The sequence below is a fragment of the Ursus americanus genome, chromosome 4 (assembly GCF_024610735.1).
Source record: "Ursus americanus isolate L20-20 chromosome 4, mUrsAme1.1.p, whole genome shotgun sequence".
Classification (NCBI taxonomy): domain Eukaryota; kingdom Metazoa; phylum Chordata; class Mammalia; order Carnivora; family Ursidae; genus Ursus; species Ursus americanus.
The window spans coordinates 78,799,353-78,816,114 of record NC_142130.1 but is presented as its reverse complement, the minus strand read 5'-3'; the positions used below and the strand labels follow the sequence as shown (position 1 = coordinate 78,816,114).

The following is a 16,762-nucleotide window of genomic DNA, read 5'->3' as shown; positions in this document are numbered from 1 at the left end:
GGTTTTTAATTAGGTTGTAGGGATCTAAAATTCTCATTCAAGTTATTTGAGGTGCTTTTAAAAAAGTGTTATCTTCATATCTGAATATCTAATCTGAAAATAATAAAAACAGAAAATGTTGATTTAAAACCTTAATCCAACTGCTTAGTTCACACAATTAAAAGTTAATGTAAAAGGTTAATATTTAACAATAACATTTGAATATTTTAAAATTATATTTCTTTTAACTTCCAAAATGAACTTTAAAGCCAAGGGGATAAGAATCTTGAATTTCCTTGCTAGAAAGTTTTTTTTCTTCAAAGTTTCCTTTTAGTCTTTCTTTGGTGTTCAGGATCTCCGATTTTAGATTTTATTTGCTTATTTATTTTAGAGAGAGAGAGAGAAGCAGAGGGGAAGAGTGCGAGTGGGGAGAGAAGCAGAGGGAGAGAGAATCTGAAGCCAACCCACTCTGGGTGCGGAGCCCCATGTTGGGCTCATCTCACCACCACAAGATCATGACTTGAGCCAAAACCAAGAGTCGCTTAAGCGACTGAGCCACCCAGGTGTCCCAGGATCTCCAATTTTAAATGTCACTCCTTTAAACATGCTGTCAAGAGGACATCTCTGGTAATGGTATTTGACTAAGTTGGTTTGCAGTCTTTGGGTGCCGTGTACAATTAATAAGCTGCTCATGAGTAGTCTCCTTATCAAGTACTTTGTTCAGTGGTGGGCAGATATGAAATACAGCAGGTGGCTCACGTGTCTACAGTCCTGCAGAAATGGCCCACTCTGTGACGATTTGAGTAGCAGGGTCACAGAATGCAAAGAATGAGGCATGATAGGGTTTGTAACTTCCAGACTCAGTTGGTTTGTATACAGAAAGGGCTTGGGTCTTCACATGTACATGTCATGCTTTAAGCATTTGCACTGTGATACCTCAGAAAGCTACAGGGAATAAGACGGTTGGTAGAAGCCCTGCTTGTGAACCAGAGATAGCAAGGAAACTCTTCCTGTATGTCAAAAAAAAAAAAAAAAAAAAAAAAAAAAGAAAGAAAGAAAAAGAAAAAGAAAAGAGCAATGTAAAGGTGTTGATTCCTTTCATCAACACAACAGACCCAGGTCTGTGATCCATTTGCATTTCATGTTTTTCTTTATACAGCTTGGTAGAGAGTATGTCTGTGTTTTTTATTTTCTCTTGCTCATTTACCTCTTCTAGTCAGGAAAATCTTTCTTCCTGCTCATCACTGATTGCTCACTCCTCCCTATCCCAAGCTTATTCTGGATGCTGTATGCTTCTTATGACCTTTTTCTTTTATTAAAAGCAGAAAATTCAGTACTTTCATTTTTTTTTTTAATAGCTTCTCTTGTACTTCTAGTTTTAAGGGACATGGGAGCCATGACTGCATCATTTCCTGCTATTCCTGCTGCCCTGAAACTGATTGACACAAACACAGAAATAGGGACAAAGTTTGGTTTTCAGAGGATGATATTGGGAAGCAGAGTTCACAGACCAGTCACTCATGAAAATGTGTAGCAGGTTTTCATCATTTGGCTAAGGCGTGTTCTTTCCAGCCATTTTTTATCAGCTCCAGCGTGAGGGAACGGTGATAGCCAAGGCAAGAGAGGGTAGAATAGTATGAGGCTCCGCTAGAGGAGAGGAAAGAACTCCAGCAGAAAGAAGTATGGGGAGGCTAAGGGTGAAACAAAATACTCAGCAGCCATGAGCTACTTGTAAGACAGAGGATGAGATCCAGAGCACATGAAGCCCTAGGGAACCTGGGAAATATCTTGGATATTCAATAGAGATGCAAAATGGGTACATCTTGCATGGGCTATCTCTTAGCTCTAAGAGGAAATACAGACATGCAAGTCCGAACAATGCTTAAAACCCACTCTGAATAGATTTCCATCTGTATGGTCTGTCTATTGGGGGAAAATAACCCCAATAATGACTTTTTTAAAGATCTGAGATTTGAGAAAGAGATTCTAAAATGTAAAGGGTAATCTTAAATATGAACAAATTTGGAGAATTTAAAGGATCAGGTTTGCTGACATATAATGAAGCTATAATAACTAAAACAATGTAGGAAGTAAGGATAGAGAAACCAATGGAACAGAACAGACAATACCAACACAGAGCCTGAAAATATGGTCACCTGATTTACAACAGTTACCATTTCATTTCAGTTTCAGTAGTTTGCACTGGGTATATTGCCATCCTTGTTTGAAAACTATGAACCTTTATTTTTAACTCTTACTGCACACAAAAATTAATTTCAGATATTTGGTAAACTTAAAACAGAAATCTATAACAATAAAGCTTACAGAAATAAACATGAGGAATATCTTTATAAACTTGTAGTAACTTCAGATGAGGTTTTCTTAAATAGAATGTCAAAAGCATTATCTGTGAAAAAAATCAAAATTAACCAATGGATTACAGTCAAGAAATTCTCTTCATGAAACTATGCAACTAAGAGAATGAGAACAAGTCATGAGTATTATTATCCCTTTCTGAAAACTCCATGCATTTTTTTCTAATACATCTATCTGTTGCTGTGTAAAAACATATTTTAAAAACCCTAATGTACATGAGAAAAAAAAGCAAAGATAATAAAATGAGAGAGAAAAAGGCGTTCAGAAAAATACTATTTCAATGGTCAATAAACATATAAACTTGTTTTCAGTGTAACTTTATCTTTCAGTAGAACTTTGTTTCAGTTTAACTTTTCTTTAGCAAATGCAAATTAAAACCAACATGAGATACTGCTACACAAATACCAGATTAATTAGAATTCAAAAGACAGGACATTCTAACTTTTGATGAGAGTATGGAAAAACCTGATAACTGAGCTCTTGGACAATGCCAGTAAGATTGTAAATTAGCACAATCATGTCAGAAAACACTTTAGCATTAAGTATATTCATAACCTATGACCCTGAATTTTTCATAATGGAACATCTAACAGATATGAGTATAGCACATATGCCCACTGAAAGACATACACACCTACTTCTTTTTTTTTTATGATTTTATCTATTTATTTGAGAGAGAGAGCACAAGCAGGGGGAGAGGGAGAAGCAGGCTCCCCATTGCAGACCCTTAACCGACTGAGCGCCCCATACACTTACTTCTTTGAAGCTTTATATACAGTACTACAAAACTAAACCTGATCCCAAATACTTTTATCAGTTGAATAGAGAAATAAATGTTTGCATATTTATGGAATTGAATACAACATAGCAATAAGAAAAATAGCTACACACAAAAGACAGATACAATGTGGAATGGAAAATGTAAGAAATTCCAGATTAGGGAAAACTAATCTCTCCTGATAGAAATAAAAATAGTCATTATCCTCCCTAGGGGAAGTGATAGTACCAATGAGAGGGCATCAGATAGGTTTCTGAACTGCTGAAGATGTTCTATTATTTGATGGAAGTGTGTGGGGGGGGAGGGCGGTGTACATGAGTATGTATATCCAACATCAAACCATACACTTCTGTGTAAATGCCACATATGAATTGAGAAACAAAAAAACTTGAAAATCTAATACTTCCCTTGGATTAGTCACACTATGATCATTACTTGAATTAAATGTAGCTAAACTGGTTTATTTCTCCTTTCATCACATGCAAATAAGCCACTAAACCCTGAATCCCGGGGGGAAGTGGGGAGTAAAAGATTTGTCTGCTTTGTTCCTTGATGTATTCCAGTTATTTAGTAGTAAGATAGGTATTATAAAATGAATGTTTTCATGACTCAGTCTTTTGGAAGAATAACTATCTGTTAAACTACCATTTCACTCTATATAGTGTAAATATGAATAACTTTGGAGATAATTAAAAAACACATTATTTCAAGAGTTCAAATTTATCCATTTATTAAGTCTGTGAATTTGAGACTATACAAAAATACAGGCAGTTACCTTAATTCTGGTTAAGTAACTTTCATATTATCTACCTATTTGATAAACTATCCTTCAATATCAAAAATAGTATCTTTTCACAATTTGGGGTAAATTGTCTATATAGTAAAATTGAATATGTTTGCATGAACTTTGAGCATCTATTACTGTCGCCTTTGTTCGAAGTGTATAATTTGCATCAGATTTAAGGTTCACAATATTCAAGATCTGGGTATAAAAGATGAAGAATGAAGGAATTCCTCAAACTTCCCCAATCTAACAGCCCCCCATAAAGCAGGAGCTCCAGACCATACTCCATAGATGTATAACAATGACTGCAGATAAGCAGATAAGTTCATGGCTGTCTTTTGTATATTCCTTAAGCTCCCCCTGAACTACAGAGACGTTGTCCGTCAGTGTGGACTCTGAAATGCCTACCAGTGTGACTGTTCCACATTTACTTCTCTCAACAATGAGCTATAGAAAGACTATATAACCAGAATATAGAAATCTTTTTTGGGGGGGCGGAGTTAAATTCCACCTTAAAAGTGGGAAAAAAAAAGTCAATCAGTAATCTTCCCTTTGAGCTGTACAGATGCTACTTGTTCTTTGCCAAATCATAAGGATTTAATTTGCTCCAATAACATTTCAGGACTGGATGCAACATTATTTAGCAAAGATGGCAAATCTCATGTGATTGCCAGTAATTTGTTTCTTTCTTTCTTTCTTTTTTTTTTTTTTAAAGATTTTATTTATTTATGTGACAGAGAGACAGCCAGTGAGAGAGGGAACACAGCAGGGGGAGTGGAAGAGGAAGAAGCAGGCTCACAGCGGAGGAGCCTGATGTGGGACTCGATCCCGGGCAGGCCGGGATCACGCCCTGAGCCGAAGGCAGACGCTTTAACGACTGCGCTACCCAGGCGCCCCGCCAGTAATTTGTTTCTAACTCAAAAACGTGTGTTTATGCACTTCTCTTTCATTGGTAGATTTGTCTCCGATCTGTTCTCACACGAGTGCTATTTTAATTTTTACTTGAATGTTTTTTTTCCCCATGTTTTAATTTCAGACTTGAAGGGTACTGACCCTGAAACTTTAATTTTTCATCTTTGTTACCTTCCTCTGAGATATTCTTACCTGCCGTGTCCAGATGACATCTTTTATCTGCAGCAACAGGTGCATTACAGGCTTCTGTAGTCTGCAGTGGGATTTATATAAAGCTTTCTCCCAGTGTCATTTGATAAGTATTCAGAGATGGGCAAATTACAAATTGTACTTGAAACTGACCTCTCCTGTCTCTTAGATTTCCATACTTAATCATCTCACTTCACTACTGGTCATCAATACCCCTTACATAATGCTAATATTTAGCAAGTTGCTAAATCCACAGTTACGGTGTCTTGTATTTCTATGACTTTAATTGTCTGGTAGAGGGGATACATTTAGCTATCTCTGTCCTAAAATTCATGCCTTTCCCTCCCACTTTGTATGCCTTAAGAGGAATGTGACTGTCGGTTGCTCAAGCTTCTTTGGAGAGATTGGGGGACGGGAAGAATTTTATCTCCCAGACATGTTCAATTAGTCTCACAAGTGTAACAACCCCTACTGCAGAACGTTTTTGAGAACACATTCTAGGTGTGCCATTCGGGTTCTTATCTACACTCCCACCTCATACCCAAGCAACAGCCAGACTCATTCTTATAATTAAAAATATTTTTTCGTTTCTTTTACAGTGGTTTATTTCTTGTAGAATTCCTCTTATTTTAATGTTTTTTGCTTTAAAATCACCATCTAATTTAAAATTTGAACTTTATCTTTAAAAAAACAGTTGTAAATAACTTAGTTTGGGCTTAAACACTCAAAACTCCAAGATGGTATCCCATTTTTAGTAAACATTTCCTATATTCTTTACTATGTCCTGTTTTCCATTGTTCTGTGGCAAAGAAAGAAAGAACTAGAGGGAGGGAGTCGAGGGTAGGGGAAAGGGATCGAGGAAGAGATGAAAGGAAACAAAAGAAACAGCTGGAGCAGAAAAACGTCCATGTTGCTAGAGCATCAGTTGACAGGACCTTTGACGATGTGACATACATGAGATCGTGGACTCTGGCAGCATTCGTTTTAAAAGGATTTTAGCAAATAATAGGTATGCAGGTCTGTAGGAGTCATGTGCTTCTAATTTCCACATTTCAGGTAGTAAATGGGTAAAATTTTATTCAGTTTCAACCTTTGCTACAATACAATTTTAATGTTTGTATGACCCTTATAATGTATGGATTTCCAAAAATGAAAATAAACACAATCACTTAAGATAAACCAATTACAAAATTGTTAGTGTCTTAATATCAAAATTAGTTCATTTTATTAAAAGAAATCAATCACTAAGACATTCGGAAAGAATAAAACAAAAGTCAATAAATCAGTGTCTGCATATAGATATGACTTCAGTTGGAAGATACGTAGCCTAGTTAAAGTGCGTGCCGAGCAATTACCCCATTAATTTGATGAATGTAGACAGTAATTTGCGATGATTTAAGCCTCGAACTTATATTTTTCTCTCAGATTCATAGGGTTTGTTTTACTTTAATTATTTGGGTCATTGCCTTAATTCCCCATTTAACATTACTTGTAAAAAGGCCTTCTTATTTCTAAAATGTGGCCTTTTTAATGAAGTTCTTTCTACTACAGACTTTGACCTTTAAGCTTATCATGTTATGGCACTGTATGTAAATAGCCACCCTTAATAATGACATTTGGCAGGACTCCGGAAAGAATAGTAGCTGGAAAGTAGTGAATTGAGGTTATTTTAGCTTCGATTTTAAATGTATGTTGCAATGTAACATCATTTCTCCTGCAACTAAGAAAATTATTCTTAAATATTTTTCTTTTAATATCTACCCTCCCTCAACCTTCTCTCCTTCCTCCTCCTTCGTGATATATTTGAAAGTGCGGTGTAAAAAGGATCCAATTATATACAATTTTGGACTTATGCTTGCTCATAACGTAATATTTCCTGAGCAGTGTTTTATTATACATATTAGTTTATAAATTGGTATGAACAGTTACATTTATTTCTTGATCAATTGTGTTTTAAAAATGATACTGAGTCTTTTGTCATAAACTAAAATATCTGTATATTTGCACAGTCAAAATTAAGAAAAAAATGGAATTTAATGACAATGAAATGTAAGGTTTGGGGTCAAATTAATATTCCTTAAAAAAGAAAATTTTGTTTTAAATTAAACTCTGTTTTAAATGGCATACTTTTATGCCATTATTCTTTTATTCTATTCAATTTAAAATTTTCATCTTAGAAAATTCTTATTGCTTCCACTTTTTGCCTTTCTGATTGATTGGTATTCTTGCATTGAGAACAAGAGTAATGAATTAATTTTTATGTTTAATTCTGATATAATTACCAAGGATAAATTGACAGAAAGAATTAGGATGTCAAGCTTATTAAGCTGAATTTTAGTTTTAATTTAGCTAAATTCAGATTTTCCACCTTTATTATGAGACAGAACAGCAGGCATATTTTCTTTAGGGTTATTAAGCAAGATTGTGCAATATCTCAGGTGATGGTTATACTTCAGGGGTCCAAGATGATCATTTTGTTCTATTTTGATGAGAGAGTCCGGAATCTTCCGGGAGGAGATTTCCTCTCAGAAAAATAAAAGTAAATAAACCTATATTTGATATAGTTAGATTATGCATTCTCAAATCCTTGAATTCATCCCCAAATGTCTTTTCCTCTTGTCTACTTACCCATCATTCCATGGTGAAATCCTAGATCTTGTCAATATCAGTTGTAACACTTCCATGGTGCCCAAGCAACCCACATTCTAGCCTGCATGCCTGACTTTTTAGTACTTCCCCTCTAATCTAGTATTTCAACTCCAGAGGGTTTTGTATAAAAAAAGAAGCCAAACTCAAGCACACAAAACTGCCAGAATTCTTAGCTTCCTTGCCTCTTGACTGAATGATGAATCATTTGTTGTCCTGAGTAATGCCAGGTGTTCTTGTGTACTGAATCCGAAGCGTATTTGACTATTTGATCACATTACATATGCAGTTATTCCTGTCCTGTTCAAATCTTCATGATGGTTTTATCTTTAGTGAATCAGTCCTGTCATTGTACAAGCCAACACACGAAAAAACAAGAAGAAAAAGCAAATCCCCGTCCGTTGATGATGAATGGATAAAGATGTGGAATACATACCCAACTGAATATTACTCATCCATGAAAAAAAAATGAGATCTTGTCATTTGTGATGACGTAGATAAACCTAGAGGGTATCATGCTAAGTGAAATATGTCCAAGAAAGACAAATACCGTGATTTCCTTTATATGTCAAATCTAAAAAATAAAACAAATGAACAAACAAGGGACAACCAAAAAACAGGAAAGGACTCATAGAAAATAAACTAGCGATTGCCACAGGGAGGGGGATGAGGGGATAGGAGAAATAACTAAAGGAGATGAAGAGGCACAGATTTTCAGTTTTAAAATAAGTCATTGTAGAGATGAAAAGCACACACACACACAAAAGAAAAAAAATGTCAACCCCTCTTATGACTCTACATCTCCTTCAACTATTGGCCCATATCTCTGCTCATTTTTACAGCTGTAGTATTTCTATTCTTTTGATTGACTCTGAACAGGCCTTTGTCTTCATTATTTCTCTCAGGCAGCAATTAACCTCTAAATATTGAATCCAACTGTCATTTCTCAGAAGTCACGTTAGCCTGTGCATTTGACACAATTGATTCTCTCAGTTAAGAGAACATAACCATTTATAGCAAAATGCTTTGGTCTAAAGCCCCCTTGTGGCACAAGATATTCCTGCCCATTTGTCCCTTTACTACAGCACAAGATACCTTTCCTAAATTCCCTTTCTAAGTCTTCTAATAGCATGAGATAGCCCTGCCTAGTCATTTTCTATGGTACAAGGTACCTGTGCCCACAATTGTGCCTGTGTCGAAAGAGACCCCTCCCCACAGAATAAATAAAAACCATTTAACCACAATGTAGTTTAGTCTCGTAAAGAGAGCCTTCATTAATTCGACATTAAGTGTGTGTCAAATATTGCCAAGTATTTATTGATCATTAGCCATCCATGAACAGATAAGATGAAAACATATCTCAGCTTTCTTCTGCAATTAGTTTAGTGCCCGATGACTGTGTTCTGATCAATATTACACAGAAAGAAGTATATTTAATCCTTCAGGCCTAGGCATCATGATCCCTACATGCTTTTCTATATTCTCTGTTGTCCGCTCTGGTGGCTACACAGGCCATGTGTTTAAGATGATAGCATCACACATCTTCCTTATCCATTCATCTATTGATGGAGGCTTGGGCTTCTTCCATACCTTGGCCATGTTGTAAATAATTGTGCAATAAACAAATGGGTGCACATATCTTTTCAAATTAGTGTCTTCATTTTCTTTAGATAAATGCCCAGGAGTGGAATTATTGGACTATATGGTATTCCCATTTTAATTTTAGTGGAGGAACATCGAATATTGTTTTCCACAGTGGCTGCACCAATGTACTTCCCTTTAATAGTGCACGAGTGTTCCTTTTTCTCTACATCCTTGCCAACACTTGTTCTTACCTTTTGATACTAGCATCCTGAAAGGTATGGTATCTCATTGTGGTTTATATTTGTATTTCCCTGAGATTCGAGATGTTGAACATGTTTTCATTTGTCTGTTGGTCATCTGTACATCTTTGGAAAAATGTCTGTTCCTGTCCTCTGCCTTATTTTTAATTGGGTTATTTATAGTAGCCAGGATATGGGAGCAGCCCAAGTGCCCATTGATCGATGGATGGGTAAAGAAGATGTGGTATATATATACGATGGAATAGTATTCAGCCACAGAAAAGGATGAAATCTTGCCATTTGCAAGAACAGCAATGGACTTAGAGGGTATTATGCTAAGTGAAATATGTCAGATAAAAACAAATACCATATGATTTCAATTATGTGGAATCCAAAACAAAACAAATAAACAAAAAGCAGAATTAGACCTATAAATATAGAGAACAAACTGATGGTTGCCAGAGAGGAGGGGATGTGGGGTTGGGCAAAATGGATGAAGGGGAGTGGGAGATACAGGCTTCCAGTTATAGAATGAGTAATTCATGGGAATAAAATGTACAGGAATCTAGGGAATATAATAAATGGTATTGTGATAGTGTTGCGTGGTAACAGATGGTAGCTACACTTGTGAGTAAAACATAATGTCTAGTGTTGTTGAATCACTATGTTGTACATGTGCAACGAACATAATGTTGTGTGTCAACTATATTCAAATTAAAAAAAAAAAAGATTTAAAGATGGCAACGCAAAATGAGAGGAGACAAGAACACAGTGCCATTTCTTGGAAAGCCATACAACATATATTGAACTGTGATTTACGAAATAAATATTTTGTTTTTTAGACACAGATTTGGGAGTTAATTCAGTTGCCGAATACATGTCAAGTCTCATACCTGCCTCTGTATGTTGGCACTCACATATCTAACTACCATCTGAAATTCTGTTCTTGGAATTCTAATTAGTATCTGCAAATTGAAATAGCCAAAATTTAATTCTTGATTTTTAGTTTTGTTCCAAAAGATCAGATTGTTTCCACAGTGTTCCCTCATTTTTTTTTGTATGTAGTTTAGGCCAAAAACCTTAAGTCAGCTTTGACTCCTCTTGTGCTCTCATCCTGTATTTAGCGTAATCAAATTCTTTTGGCTAAACCTTGAAGTATTTATAATCTCTATCCAAATACTTTTCCTTCCCGTTGTCATTACCCGAACCATATTACCTCTTACCTAGAACATTGCAATGGAATTCTAATTGATCTATTTGTTTTGAATATCTTATACTTTTTTTTTTAAAGATTTTATTTTATTTTATTCGACAGAGATAGAGACAGCCAGCGAGAGAGGGAACACAAGCAGGGGGAGTGGGAGAGGAAGAAGCAGGCTCCTAGTGGAGGAGCCTGATGTGGGGCTCGATCCCATAACGCCGGGATCACGCCCTGAGCCGAAGGCAGACACTTTAACCGCTGTGCCACCCAGGCGCCCCTGAATATCTTATACTTCTGACCAAATCTCTCTTGTGAGTTTTCAACTGTTTTAAACTGGCATCCATACCATAGCCTAGATCTCTACCTGAAATTAGCCCTGATTTCCTAAGGAAACATTTATAGGAATCATGGGAAAAGATTTTAGGGACATAAGAATTGGATACCTGTTTTGTATTGGGTGATAAACATTGGCTTAGGAGGGATGGGTAGAAGCAGGCAGCATGGATTCTTTCATTCTTAAAAATTCTGTTTGGACATGAGTTCACCTTGCTTCTGAATAGACATTTCCTACAGACACATAATAAGTAATATTGAAGATACTAGTGCAAGGTCTCAACCCTATTTCTAACAAGTTTGTGGCATTCTGTGTACTGTCCATGATATCCAAGGCCAAGTTAATTACTGCAGAGGCCACAAAAATATCAGTTATCATCATGAGGCAAGGACATTTAGGAGATTTATAACTGAGGGGAAAAAGAGTGTAAATCTTTGCATGTGATGCTACAGTTATAAAAATGTATTGAAATCAGAAGAGGATACATTTTATGAAGATAGTTTTGTCAGCTGGTCAGTGAGATAAGTTGAAAGATTCTAGGCTAATGATGAGAAAAGAGTTAGCAATCTGCTGGAGGAATCCAGCTAAGATATAAAGAGGATTTGAATCTCTGCAGAGCAGTGGTGTTATAGGGGAGGCGATTGATATGAAAAGTATTAATGAAGGAAGATAATCAGAGCTTTATGATTTGGTGGAAGATGAGACACTGGACAGAAAGAAGGGGCCACAATAAGAAATAATACCGGCTTTTGGAAAGTTGGTGGTTTGTGGAACCATTATGTGATGTGGAGTCTGTAAGAGGTAGAAAACATTTTCTCATATGTATTTTCAAGGATCATTCTAACTTAGATTGCAAACATCAACTTGGAAATTTAATTGCTGCTCATAATCTAAATTTCAGCAGGGGCAAATGGAAATTGGTAATATGTACGGACTGAAAAACATTTTACCCATCATGACTAATTTTTCTTATTGTTCTAACCACATGAGTGAACAGCTTAGCATACCACGCACAAAAAAAGAAAAATACAATATCTAGAGAAACATTATCAGGTCCATGATTCCAATAGCAGTTGGATAGTTTTTCTGTCTATAGCTTTTAAATTAAAAATCTAATACCTTTTCTTCTTCAGTTAAGTGCAATTTCTAGGTATAATTGCCCATAAGAGCACACACACACACACACACACACACACATACATAGGCTTACATTTCAGAAAACATTTACCCTTACACCCAGAAATCACTGATGGGAGATATAATTCAGACCTCTGTCATACAGCCGAGGACAAGTGTGAAATATAATGCTCTAAATACAAGGTACAGTCATGGGAAAACCTGAAACTGATAACTCTCGTTTTGTAAAATCATGACACAACTTGGTAAACTTTTCTTTCTTAATATGTATTAATAATTAGTATCTTCATTTACCAGTTAGTTCCTGCTTAATTCTCTCAACTAACTATAGGGCCTAATTGCTTTATCAGGCTATCTAACATCTTATTTAAAAAATAATATTAATAAAAAATCAATTTAATTCTCTTGGGAAATATATATGCTGGAAGAATCAGAATTAAAAACAAAATAGATCCATGACTGCAGATCCATTATATCCCATTCTGTCCTGATAGTGGAAGGGAGATGATAATCAAGCAATAGAAATAGTACTGATGAGGGGCGCCTGAGTGCTCAGCCGGTTAAGCCTCTGCCTTCGCTTAGGTCATGATCTCAGGGTCCTGGGATCCAGCCCCGCATCGAGCTCTCCACTCTGCGGGGAATCTGCTTCTCCCTCTCGCTCTGTGCTTTCTCTCTCTGTTTCAAAAAAAAAAAAAAAAATCTTAAAGAAAAGAAATAGTACTATTGATATTATTAATGGTTATTAATATTAGTATTACTAACACATTGAACATTGCCTAGACGCCAAGTGCTTTTCTGAATGGCTCATGCTTATTGTGTGGCAATCCCCAAAATACCCTTAGGAGGCAGTTTTTTAAATTTTTTGTTTACATGTGGAATGGAGTTTTTAATTAACTTTTTCCAGGACAGACAGCTGGTCAGTGATGGAACTCAGTTTTAAACCCAATTATAATATTATGGGTTTTTTTAAATTTATGATACCTCTAATATTTTGTTGATAGAAATCATTTCTGACTTTGGTCATTATATTTTGTACCACTGATTTTAAGATTTACCTACGAAAGAGTTCATATTGCTATTTAATTGTTCCTTCAGACAACTAAAGCAAGTGGGAATACTGCCTCCCATAATAGTGGCTGACATAGTTTTGATCTCCTTTGTTTCATCTAGGGCAGTAATGCCCAGCCTTACCCCTAGAGATTCTGATTCAATTTGTGTGGAAGGAGGCTTAGGAACTGGTGTTGGGGTGTGTGTGTGTGTGTGTGTGTGAGAGAGACGATGATGATAAATGGTAAAGGTATTCAAAAAAAATATCCAGATAGTTCATTACATAGTAATTTATATAATATGCACATTATATATGAAATATATTATAATACAATCAATAATATAGTTTAATTATATAGTTAAATAGTTAAATATCCAGATATTAATGCAGTCACAATTGGGAACGACTAATTAAGAGGTTTAATTTGAATCTTTGTGACTGTGCTTATGTTCTGGTAATAAAATGAAGGCAATAAATAAGTAAGGTATAACATAAATACCTGAGAATAGCATTGGTGATTTGTGTATTAAAAAAATTACGTTTGTAAGAGACTCCCATATATCTTCCCAAAGTGGTTGTATATTTTCTCCATTAAACCAGCAACGAATAAGGAAAAAATGTTCCATATCCTTGCCAAAAGTAGATACTATTAGTCTTTTAAATATTATATATATTGTTGGGTATAGTGGAAACTTAGTGCAATTTAATTGGCATTTTCCTCATGATTAATGGTAATGAGCATACTTTTATGGGCTTGTAAGGTACTTGTAGACATTCAGTGAAGTGTCTTTTCAAAATGCTTATCCATATAGTAATGGAGTTGTTTGTCTACTTATTATTGAGTCATAGTGTTTTCCATATATTCTATGTACAAATTATTTGTCATCTCCATGTATGTCGATTACTCTCTTCACAGCAAATGGCAGGTATGTTTCTTGTCTAGTGTAATAAATATGGTATATTCCTCAAGAACAAAGACATATTCAAAGCCATTTCAAAAGATCCGGGTATTCTAAGTTCAGGATTCCTCTCTTTTTTTTTTTTAAGATTTTATTTATTTGACAGACAGAGAGAGAGAACCAGCGAGAGAGGGAACACAAGCAGGGGGAGTGGGAGAGGAAGAAGCAGGCTCCCAGCAGAGGAGCCTGATGTGGGGCTCGATCCCAGGACTCCGGGATCACGCCCTGAGCCGAAGGCAGACGCTAAACGACTGTGCCACCCAGGCGCCCCCAGGATTCCTCTCTTATAATGCAGGGGCTGGTGTCATCCGACTCTTTTTACATTGACCTATAGAAATATGTGCTTTGCAAGTTGGCGAGGAATGCTGATATTCTGGCTACTGTTATTTCCATTAGTAAACTTCACTTCTGACTCAGGAACCTTCGGTCAGCTACCAGAAACTGTGAAACCATGCCAGCCTAACCTGTTAGCTTGTAAGTAGTTTAAATCACAGAACTTCTATAGTTCTTGACAATGACTACAACTGCTGGACAGATACTTATGGTTTATTTAGAATTCTCCATCAGACTTCTCTTCTGGACTTATAATGAAATGTGAGAAGGGAAAAAAGCCACACATCTCTCAGTCTTGGTTTGTAGAAAACTCTGGTACTCATTGAAGAGATTTGATGCTGCATTATAACCCCATCCTTACGTGGTTGTGTAAGAAAATTGGGGGGAAAAACCCTCCCAATGATTAGAATGTCATAGTGGATCTTGCCGCTCCCCTTCCTTGGTATAAAATATGTCCAGAGGTTAAAATATGCATTGATAGTAATTGCTTGATGTATGGCCGGGGACTTGTTGACTTGGGACTCGGTGGCAGTTTTATGTCAATAGTCATACGGCTATTCAGAGCACATTTTGTGTCCTATTTGAATGTACACCAAGTTAACCCACAGTAGAGGAGTATCTTGATAATCAGGAATACCAAATATCCAGTGATGTGATTGCTGCCTTGTTTTCTCAGCCTCACTGTACTTGTTCATTAAGTCGTCACTAGCCTTAATATCTGTCACCATTTTTGAGTACCCCATCTGTCTATGGTAGAGACCAATGCTGATCCACTTATATGCCACTTTTCCATTAAAGAATAAGCTGGCTAGCTAGTGGCAAGTTGATTACATTGAGCCTCTTCCAAAATTGACAGAACAGTAATTTTTTTTCTTGGAAAAGTGAATTAATCTTAATAGTAGAGTTAATCTCACTTTTCTTGGTTCTGATGCTTCTCTACACATTGTTGTAAATGCGGATTTAGTGAATATCTTATTTGCTGTCCTGCTACCTCACAAAACATCACTTTTGACAAGTCAATCATTTTTATAGCAAAAGAGGCAATGCACATCGTACGGCAGTCAGTGGTCTCAGTATATATGTGTCATCTAGAAAGAGTTATAATAGAATATTGAAATATTGGTTATACTGCCAACCAGGTAATAATGTTTTCATGTTTAGGTACTTATCTGTAAAAGAAGACTGTGTATCTGGAGCTTGCCTCTAAAATATAGTACTTGTTGTGATGCCTGAGCACAGATGTAAGAACCAAGAGATATAAGCAGAATGGTCTTTCACTACTTCTCCCAACTACAATCTCAATTATCCTTCTTCTTATTCCCCCAGTTTTACCCTCTAATGATGGAGAGGTATCGTTTTCTTCAAGATAGTAGTACTTCCACCATGAAACAAACAATGGTTCCACTGAAGTAGAGGGTGATATTATCTCCTTCCTATTTTGATTTCTTTGTGTCATCTGGCCATTTGGAGTTCCTGATGCCACTGAAACATAACCAATGGCTTTGGTGATGCATCCTGATTGTCATGAAACAAGAAGAATGCTATGGGGTAAAGGACGCATGTTTGAAAGACAAGATTCTCTGCGGCACCCAGAGATGTCTCTAATGAATGATGAATTTCCTGCCTTTCGTTTTGATGAAAATGGTGATTATCTATTCATTTGTACAGTGATACCTGTACCATATAAAATGGAAACATGTTTTTGATTATCATTGTTTCTGTACTTTAATATGTGTAGAAGGGTATTTGAAAGCAGAGTATCCAAAGGGATGTGCTGATTGTGTGGGATGCTTTCTTTTATAGTAAAAGCCACCATTGCTCATCTAATATCTTGCTGTGTAGCAAGGGCTGGAAACCTAGCAACCACATTTCCCAGACCATCTTGACTGGAAGATTCCAAATTAAAAGCATGTATGTGAGGTTTGGAAATTGGAAGAAAAGCAGAAGCAGAGATAGTTACGTTTTCGGGCACATGGAAGAAATTATGTTTACAGTGGCTTCCTGGACATCTTCATTGAATCACCCAGGCAGGTGGACCACTGGAAATAGCTTCCCATGACCCCTACACTTCCAGATTTTCTCCTGCTTCCCTATGATATCTGTTCCCTATCTCTTTACAGTAGTTTTGAAGGCAACAAATTTCCTCTGTAAATCCCATTTTAATAAAATACCTGGAGTGTTTTGTTTTCATAACCAAACGTTGATTTATGTATCAGTTACATCTCTATTAGGAAATCAATAGTTTTGATGTATGTATCAGTTC

General features: G+C 36.2%; 1 pseudogene; it reads right to left on the bottom strand.

Annotated features, from left to right (window-relative positions):
* Positions 1–577: 577 nt before the first annotated feature.
* LOC148110277 (protein downstream neighbor of Son pseudogene) lies at positions 578–5,066 on the bottom strand (annotated as a pseudogene).
* Positions 5,067–16,762: the final 11,696 nt, after the last annotated feature.